The 10,079-nt window shown below is 46.0% G+C and overlaps 1 long non-coding RNA gene across 1 annotated transcript in view; it reads right to left on the bottom strand.

Moving 5' to 3' along the window:
- Positions 1–6,425, bottom strand: part of LOC109296934 — a 104,671-nt gene extending 98,246 nt beyond the window's left edge. Inside the window, exon 1 of the long non-coding RNA XR_002097111.1 lies at positions 5,372–6,425. This is a non-coding gene — a long non-coding RNA (uncharacterized LOC109296934). The remainder of the gene's footprint in view (positions 1–5,371) is intronic.
- Positions 6,426–10,079: the final 3,654 nt, after the last annotated feature.

Raw genomic sequence — 10,079 nt, 5'->3', positions numbered from 1 at the left:
GGGAAGGTTTTTTCATGGATTAAGAGCTGGTTAAAGGATAGGAAGCAAAGGGTAGGGCTAAATGCCAAATTATTCTGGGTAGTCAAATCCCAAACTGCAGAAGGATTTCACCAAGCTAAGTGATTGGGCAAAAAAGTGGCAGATGAACTTCAGTGTTGACAAGTGCAAGGTAATGCATATGAGGAAAAATAACGTCAACTAGATATATACACAACACCGGGCTCTGAACTAGCAGTTATGACTCTGGAAAGAGACCTTGGAGTCATTGTAGATCGTTCTCTAAAAACATCAGTTCAGTGTGCAGCAGCAACTAAAAAAGCTAAAAGAAAGTTGGGCATCATTAAGGGACTGAAAACAAAACCGAGATCATCATCATACCATTATACAAATCCATTGTGTGCCCATATCTTGAATATTGTGTGCAGTTACCGTCTCTACATCTCCAAAAGAATGTAGTAGGATTGGATAAGGTACAGAGAAGGGCAACCAAAATGATGAGGGGGTTGGAGCAGTTGCCAAATCAGGAGAGACTAAAAAAGGGGCTAGGACTCTTCAGTTTGGAATGGAGAAAGCTGAGAGAGGATATGGTAGAAGTCTATAAAATCAGGAAGGGTATGGACCAAATTAACAGGGAACTGTTGTTTACCAAGTACCAGAATACCAGAACTAGGAGGCACCAACTGAAATTCATAGGAGATGGGTTTTAAACTAACAAGAGAAAGTACTTTTTTATGCAATGTGTAGTGAACTTGTGGAATTCATTGCTACAGGAGGTGTTAGAGGCAGACTAAACAAATTCGGGGATGATAGATCTATTAATAGGTATGGAACAGAATGGTTGGTGATCTCACTGTAGCATCTCTAAACCAACAATTGTGGTTGCCAGGGAAAGTAATGAATTAAATATATCTGGTTCAATGCTCTCCCTCTAAAGCATCCACTCCTGCCACTGCTAGAGACAAAATACTGGGCTAGATGGACCATTGACCCACTACGGTACTTCTTACATTTTTATGTTCTAGCGCCTTTGAAAATCTGAGCTATGCCCCTGAAATTCTGAGCAAAACAAATTTCTTTAAAACTCTAGACTAAGACATTATGTTGTGAAATAGTCTGTCAGAAACTGATGAAGGCTCCATAGCCAGAATCTACATCACCAGTGTCTGATCTGACAGACTACTACTGAAGGCCGGGAAACCATCTTGCAGTTGTAGTGGGTTGAGCTGGTTGCTTTAATAGTTAGGTTTCCATGCATAGATTCTCGCTTCCAGATTTCAAACCATTATCTGCTTGAAGTCTATGCTTCCATGGTTGGGCACCATCTCCAAGTCTAGGATAAGGGATGTAGTGACTGCTTTCTTTGATATGCAATGATATTCTTTTGAACAAAGCTAACACAATCAGGATACAATATTCTTCAGTAGAATAGGCTGAAAACAAGTACTTGCTTGATACATCTTTGTCGATTCTTTCAACACATATTCAAATCATGCTGCGCATGGGTTTTTGTAATGAAATAATAATTGCCATTGTGTAAGCACAATATTTTCTAAATCACAAGGCGAATCTGGCCTTTGGTATCTCTGGCTGTAATCATCTGAGCTTGGCTCAAACAGCTGATTTTTATGCATATATATATATGGCCTGCTGAAATATAACAAGCATTGCAAAGAAACAGTCAAGACCCAAAGCTGCAAACCTGGTTCTGCCCCCATGGTTCTGTGGCTATAGAGGACACCACATTACTTCCATGCTGGAGGCCCAGGGCTTGAGAGCTGGCTCCTGGGGCTGGAGGCCCCTCAGAGGGGATTCGTGCACTGCTCTAAGGGAAGTGCAGTTTTCACTGACTGCCCTCTCGCAGCTGCTGCCTTGGGGAACTGGCCTTGCAGCCTTGCTGCAGGAGGCCGCTTTTCCTTCCAAGCCACAAGGGTGACTGCAGCTGCATGTGCTCAAGCAAGTGGGGAGGAATGAAAAGGGGAGGGCAGGGGGAAGGAGGAAAGGAGAGGGGGGATGCCATAGAATGAGTCTGCCCCATAGGAAAAGCACTGCTCAAGTCCTTGTGGCTAGCACTGGCCCTGTGCTCTGGGTGGGAGAGGGCTGGCATGTGTACCCCATGCTCTCCTGCTGCCCAAAGGAGTAAGGAAAGGTGAAGGTGAAACCTCAGCTCAGATACCTCTTCTGCAAATGAAATGAAAAAAATAATGAGCAAGAAGCTTTTGAACTGCATCATTTCTAGAAAAGCAGCTAGTGAATGCACACACCCACGTACATTACCTCATGTACATTACCACACAAACATAGGCACGTGTATGCTTTTGCACACACAGACATACACAACACCCCCCCCCCCCCTTGGGCTCTTGCTGTCTCCCATCCTGGCAAGCGCACCCACTCCGTTTCTCCCTATCTCTGTCTCACACCGCTGTTCAGGTTTAAACTGAGCAACTTAAACAGAGTTCTTCCAGGCAAGTGCTGATAGTGTTGCCAAGCCTGGGGGGGGGGGGGAAGAATAATTTTTGAAGCCCCCTTTTCCTACCAGGAGAATTGTTTGCAGATAGGGAAGATGGATGTTTAACTAGCTTTGTGGATCCATTTAGTAAAGTCAATATGCAATTATGCAAAAGTCTATGATAATGTGCCACAGATGTAGATAGCAACACACTGGCATAAAAGTGGGGGGGAAGGGGGAAGGGGAGGATATTGTGGACATATGTTAACTCTTTCTTGGAGGTGAGGGAAATGGGGGTCGGTCGCCTGGCTCCTCTTTCCTTTTGGGGGCATTATCCTCTTTCACACCCAGACACATGTCCTTTCTTCTCCACCCGGCCAGTTGGGCTTGCAGGTGGCGATCAATTAACAGGCTCCCAGACGAGGTGTGAGACTTGTCCCCTCACTCCAGCCTTGGCTCCGCCTGACCCCTGCCTCCCCCTGCCTTCACTTTCCACCTCCGGGCTCCAGCAGACAAGAGAGGCAGCTGGTACCTGAGAGAGGGGGGAGGGAGGTGGGGGGATAGCATTCATCCTGGCGCTTGTCGCCCGGCCTTCGTCCCATGAGCACACCTGAAATAATAGCCTCAGCCACCAATAAGCCGCTTGTGTCCCCCGCCCGGGCTGGGGCTGGGGATGAGGGAGGCCGGCGGGGCCCCGTCCCTGCCCACCCCCATTTGGCAGGGGGCTCTGCCCAGCCCCCTGCAGAGGGCAGCTCCAAGCCCTGCAGGCAGGGCGGCGCGAGGCGATGCTCGGCTCTTGGGGCTACTTCTGTCTGGCCGGGGGGGGCAGCTGCCCCGCGCTCCCGGGGGCGCCTCAGTGGCCCTGCGGGCAGGCAGATCGGACTGGAGCAGACGCAAGGGGGACGGGGGCTGATCTCTGCCCCCTGCCTGCAGCTGGGACGGGGGGGCCGGGGCTCGTGGTGCCTGGCGGGGGGAGGCGCTGTGCCGGGGGGGCGCTCGGCAGGTAGGGCTGGGGGTCGGCGGCTGAACAGAGCGAAGTGAGGTCCCAACAGCCCCCGCAGGCTGGGTCCGGCGGGGCGAAGGGGCTCGTGCTGGGCTTCACCTGCCTCGTGCGGCAGCCCTGCCCTCCCAAAGCCGGACGGCGGGTCCCCGCAGCCAGCAGCCCCGCTCTCCTCCGTGCCCGGCACCCGCCAGGCAGCGTCCCAGGCCGCCTGAAGTCTCCCCTCCGGGCAGGCACCAGCGGGGCTCGGGCGGGTGAGCTGCGCGGCTCCCGGTGGTCGGCGCCCCCAAGGGAGAGCCGTGCTGCCCCTGCAAGCGCTGCTGGTGTGGCGGCACCGCGCCCGGCGCCTCCGCCTCCCAAGGCTTTCATTGGGATGGGGAATGGCGAGCCGGGCTCCACGCGTCTCCTCTCCTGGGCGCCCTGGTGCATCGCCCGTCCCCTGCCAGCCCGGCGCGGCGCGGCAAGGGGGGCCGGGGCTGGGAGGTCGCACAGGCGGCGTGTGGCGGCCACGCTCCGCAGGCTGGGCGCTCCTGGAAGGCACTGCCGAGCGGGGCACGTACCTGGCGGCTGAGCGACTGATGCTGCTGGCTCCAGATGTGCTTCTCCTGCGGGGTGGCAGACTTTAAAGTGATAGAATATATAGTATGTATAATGTAGGATATGTAATATAACCTATAATGTATACTGCAGGTAGCATCAAACTCTTTCTCAACAGATATACGCACATTAACATCTCATGGATGTTATTTAGATATGTATAGATAGCAGAGTTTATATATCATGGAATGCATTACACAGGATATATTGCACATTATGATGCATTAGAGTATATAATGGCATGTATTGCATAGTCTGTATTCCAGGTTCTGGTGCATTAGAGTGTATCATGTTATTTATGACATATATTATACGTTATGCTGAATTACAGTATAATATCGTGACTTGCATATATTATACATTGTGCTGCATTATAGTATGTCATATACTGTATTACATATTCTACATTACACATTATGCTGCGTTGCATTATATCATATAATGTATTACCTATATATTATACAGTATGCTGCATTATAGTATATACTGTCACGTATTACATGTATTGTATTATACATTGTGCTGCATGATAGCATATACTGTCATCTATTACATATACTGTATTATACATTGTGGGTGAACTATTGTGTATCATATACTGTATTACATATATTATACATTGTGCTGCATGATTTTGTATCATATAATGTATTACATAGTCTATATTAGACCTGCTGCATTCTGGTATAGTATATCATGTATTACACATACATGATGCTGTGTTATAGTATCTAATATAGTGTATTACATATATTGTATATTATATATTATACATTATGTTATATATCAATATACGAATAATATGCATAAGACATTTTACTGTACACATATATAGAGAGAAAAAGTTTGACACTGCATGCAGCTATAGGCATATATTAAAATAGACCATTTCAGAATATTTAACGTTTCATAATGTTTTAGGAGCCCCTTTGACTGTCAGATTTTGCTCTACATGTAGGCTGACATGAAGTTAAGTGTTGCTGGGTTTTTGCTTGCTTGAGTGTTTGTTTGTTGTTTTAATTTAACAAAAGGGGGTTGATTGCAGTCAGTCTTTATATAATTTTAATTTACTACCCCATCTACAAAGCGCGAGGTAGCTTTTGTAAACTCTCCTTCTCCTGGCTTTTTTTAAAAAACCCACAGCATCCTATACTCTGTGCGCGCTGAAAATGAAAGGGGAAAATCCCCAACTTCTACGTGTACCTAGGAGCATCCGGGCAGGGAGCTCCCGCAGCAAGTCTGCAGGAGAATTGCTTGCGAAATGAAACCAGTAGAATAGCTGTTCCCACGTCTTAAAAGCACCGTAGAAATAAGGCAGTACTCACCTAAATGCCCTCCCCCTCTCCAAAACTATATATTTTTTCAAACGTCTTTCGCTCCTTACGTGGAGCTCGGGGTTGCTCGCATGTGAAAGATGCCTTTTGCCTGGGGAGAAGCCTAAGGTACCTGCATCCCCGACCCCCCAAAATTCTCCCAGAGGAGTAGTAAACCACGTCCAAATATTCCTCCCCAATTCTCTCTCTCGCATCTATCTAGATGTCCAGTTCTGTCTCACACGTGTCATTCAAACTGTCTTCACGAGCTCGGTCTCAATGTAGCTGATTGCTGCATGCACTGTATTTGAGCCCTTTAAACTGGAGCTCACCGGATATTTGGACGTCGTAAAAATAAATATAAATACTTAAATAAATAAAACTACAGCTCTTGTGGCCAGGGTGCGTTTTCATTCCTTTCTGCCGAGACGCGGGACGCCCCTGGCCTCTCCAGTGCCAGCTCCCATCCTCTCCGAGAAACGTACTTGTAGCCCAAAGAAAGTTGCAGTAAATCCTGGCTGTAGTATTTTCATTGTCCAGTAGACGGCGCAAAAGCTCAAGCCTTCAAATGCAAAACAATCGACCAGATTTTTTTTTAATTAAGCAACCAGAAATCTACCCAGCAATTTTTTTATTAAGGGAAGTACAGCAACATAAATGGAAAAGCGAGGAGCCTTTGAAATATGGTTAAAGAAATTTGTTCGACGGCTCCACGAAATACTAATATTAATCACTCAAATGATAAACATCCCAAGTGTAATTGTGGTCCTGTTACGGATTGTAATTTAAGATACAATAAATTGACTAGCGTCTTCCTAGATTAACTCCGTTTGCATCGTGCGCCCATACCAAGTTGTAACGAGGATCTTTGTAGTTATCTTTGTGACTTCGGTCGTTCATTTGATCCCAAATCATTGCAATATAAATGTTTAAATAGTAATGTACCGGGTAACAGGCTAAAAAGCTCGGACTTAAGTCCTAATACTTCGCGGAAACCGTCCCTCCACACGACTGATATGACCAAGAGAAATATAATTCTAGCCCTAAGTGCGACTCCCTCTTTCCCTCCCCAATGTAAAAACCTTTGGTGATATTACCCTTTCTCTTTTTTTGTTGTTTCTGAAAGATTCCCATTTTGCCTCCCCTCTCCATTCACTGTCTGGGCAGAACAGTGAAAAAAAAAGGTCCAGGCTACTAACTCATTTCTCAGTTAATTTTATGAAAAATTTATAGCAGTGTTTAGAAAGTTTTAAGGCAACCGTAAATTTTATTAGGAATATTTTATGAAGCCCTCCATTTAATTAATAAAAGACCTCTATAACTTCTAAAAATGTCAGAAGTGGTAATTATGTTAAACAGTGGAGAACCTCCCCCCTCCCCCCCATTCCCCTCCATCCCCGAGAGTCCAAATTCTCCTAAAGATTTGGAAGAGAGAAGTCGAATGAAAGCACTTCTTTCCTTTGCAAAGTGCATTTCGGACATTAGCCATTCAGACTGTTTACTGAATACAGTGCCTTAACTATTTTGTCTGTGACTGTTGGATAGCACAAGCTGACCTCCAGTTGACTCCTGAACTGGACCAGGCGCTCTTTGTTTTCTGAAGCAGGATCCAGTAAACAAACCTCTCCTCCCTGCCCCACAGTCCTCCTCGCATAGGGGCACTTGATTCCCATCTTCACTTAATCCCCTTCAGTTAACCTCCTTTTATTATCACCTTTTCAGCTTTTGCCCTTTAATAGATCTTTAAATAGTTTTTCACCTTGCTCCCAACCATTCATTAGGCTTTGACTTTTTTGGTATCTTCACTCCTATCACTTCAACCTCTTATCTGCAGCATTCCTTTATTATCTCTCCGCTCCATTTCAAATCTGTATTCTTCGGGGGGGTTGTCCTAATTTCAGTTTCAAATGTAAATATTAATGGGGAAAGAGTATACTCTGTGGCTGATTCCCCACTCCCTCCAGTTGCAAGCCCCCCATCTGTGAGTGCATCATCAAACTATAAAAGCAAGCAGAAAACTAGAAAATATTTTACTGTTACTAGGGATGACTAATGCGTTCCTTAAAGTAGGAAATTCGGGCTGATTACCAGTCTTATTTATTATGTGATAAGCTAATGTATACAAATTCCACCTAATGGAGGAGTTTTCTTCTGCTTCTGAAGCATTTTTTGTCTGAATCATCATCATCATGAACTTTGAAAACTCTCCTAACTCATGTGAAGGGCCTCGCTCATACAAATCCAAATTACAAACTTCTGGGCGGGGGGGCGGATAAAGTGAAGGACTTATCTCGAAGCAGTGCCTACGAGGCTTCAGAGCAAAACATCTTCAATGCTGCATCTGTTCAATGCCGTTGGAGGGACAGGAGGACGAAACAAAAAAGATCTATCTCTAAGATGCAGTTATGCAGATTTTTCTGCCTAATTGCCTGTTTCTCTGGAATAATCCCTGGAAAGCCCCGCTGGTTATTTTTATAGCATACTGATAAGTGTGAAACAGCAATCGGACCCTAAAGTTTTGGCCAAAATAGTTCCATTTCCTAAAAAGGCAGCAGTTGGAAATGTGTGGGTCGCTGTAGTCACAGCACACATAAATGTCGTTGGGAGTTTACTGAGATAGTGGGGAACTGTCCGTTTACTTTTCCCTTTTAATAGATGATTAATTGCTGCCCGGTTAGTCTTTTTATGGCCACTATATTGCAACTCGAGCCGTCCTCAGTGCAATTTCTCTCAGCAAGCCCCAACAGTAATAACTGTTTGCTAATTGTAAAATCCTTATCCAGAATGAGGTTTGGGCAAACAATTTGTACTACTGTAATTACATTGTAAAAGTGTTTCAGCCGCGATTGTTCTGAATTAATCTTATAAGGGCCTGGTAGTGACGTTAGGTTCAAGATTAACACCCCCCCCCCAAAAAAAAAAGAAGAAGAAGGGTTGCATTTCTGGAAGGTAAGCTATAGCTTCCTCTGAAAGCAGCCTGTGAAGCAGGGCATAGCTGCCCGAATTAAATAAATGTAGAGATCAAACCTACGGCTGCTAACAGTACAACAAATCTTTCTAATACTTCCATGGTGGGGGAAGGAAGTGTTAGGGCATTCAAATGTTCTTACCTGGAAAGTCTTTATTTTCATCGCAGGTATGAAAGGTGGTGTTAGAGCAAAAGGGGGGCAGGGCAGGGAGGGGAAGGGGGTTGGAAATCGAAGCTGGCTTTCTTGAAGTTTGAAATGTCGCGGCCAGAGATGGACTAAACACTATCTGAAGGCTGCAGATGGTTCTGGTTGCTCTTCTCCAAGAAACTCCGCAAAAGCAGCTTTGCCCAAGTGCAGTTCACAGTCATTTCTGTCTGGGAGATTTGACTAGAATTAAGCCCCCTATGCAGCTCATTTAGGAGCCGTTGGATCTTTATGGGTGAAGAAGTTATTGTTTCATTAGGCATCCCCACGCCAGCCCGTTCCTACCTGCTGAACTTGATCTTTCCTTTTCCTAAATAGATCTGCAACCTCTATCAGCCAGGTATAATATGAAACAATTGCACCCCGTTGCAGACAGAGAGGCAGGGCATTTTAGGATACCACGGAGCTCTCTTAATGGCAAGCTTGATGAAAACAGTTTGATTTTGCATCTTCGCTGCAACTACAGGTTCAGAAGAGTCGCTTCATTTTGCTCTTGAGCCTAAATCAGTTTTGCCCCCCTTTTCCCCTCGCCTCCCCCTTCTCCGTCCCCGCACACACTTTAAAAAAAGATTTAGGTGGCAGGCGGGCGTTATGTTGCTGCTGGGAATTCTTCCTCTCCATGTCACGATCAAGACTTTGGCCTGGCCGAAATCTTGAGTGATTCGTTTAATTTATTTATTTTTTCTTTTGGTTGTTGTTCAGACTTATTGACTGGGCACCCAACGAGAAATAGTTTTAAAAACGCCGTCCCAGCGCCACCCCAGTTCAGAACCAGGGAGGGGGTCTTAATAAAGAACTAAACCGAGAAATGACTTGCAAAGGAACCTGGAGTGTTTGGTGGCAAAGGGTGGCTTTTGTTTGGAGGAAGTCTCCCTTTAGTGATCCGGCTTTGCGGGGGCAAGTTGTGTTGCCTTGAAATAAATAAATAAATAAATAAATGAAAGTTGCAGCTGGAGAAACACGGGAGACCACGATCTCCATGAGCCACAGCCGGCAGAGGTCGGATCCTGCCGGGCCCTGAACGCACCCCCGCAGGCAGGGCTCGCAGCTCCGCAAACGGGGGCATGAGAAACAGGCAAAAGCTGGCACTGCCTCGCCTTGGAAAGTAACCTGCCAGCCCCTGGGGGGTGTGATGCGGTTCATTCAGCACCCTCTCCCGCCGGGCTAGCCGGATCGGGCAGTGCCTTGCTGGGTGGCAAGGGTTAAAAGCTGGTCTTTATATAGACTAGAGGTATACTCTCTATATTAGGCATCACATAGACATAGATAGAGACACCCACACGCCTATATATATGAATGTTGAACTATATGTGCGTATATACATACGTGTGTCTGTATGCGTGTGTGTATATATCTATGTGTGTGTATAGGTTGTAGCTGTGTTTATCTAAGGATAAAAGTCTACGGTCTTTGGGTAAAAGAACCTTGTCTGCCTCTGTGTGTGTGCGTATACATATATACCGTGTGTGTGTAGTGGTATGTGTAATCGTGTGTGTGTGTGTGTGTGTGTGTGTGTGTGTGTGTGTGTGTGTGTGTGTGTGTGTGTG

The sequence above is a fragment of the Gavialis gangeticus genome, unplaced genomic scaffold, assembly GCF_001723915.1.
Source record: "Gavialis gangeticus isolate Ggan-Ray unplaced genomic scaffold, GavGan_comp1, whole genome shotgun sequence".
Classification (NCBI taxonomy): Eukaryota; Metazoa; Chordata; order Crocodylia; family Gavialidae; genus Gavialis; species Gavialis gangeticus.
This window is presented reverse-complemented; position numbering and strand designations above follow the sequence as displayed.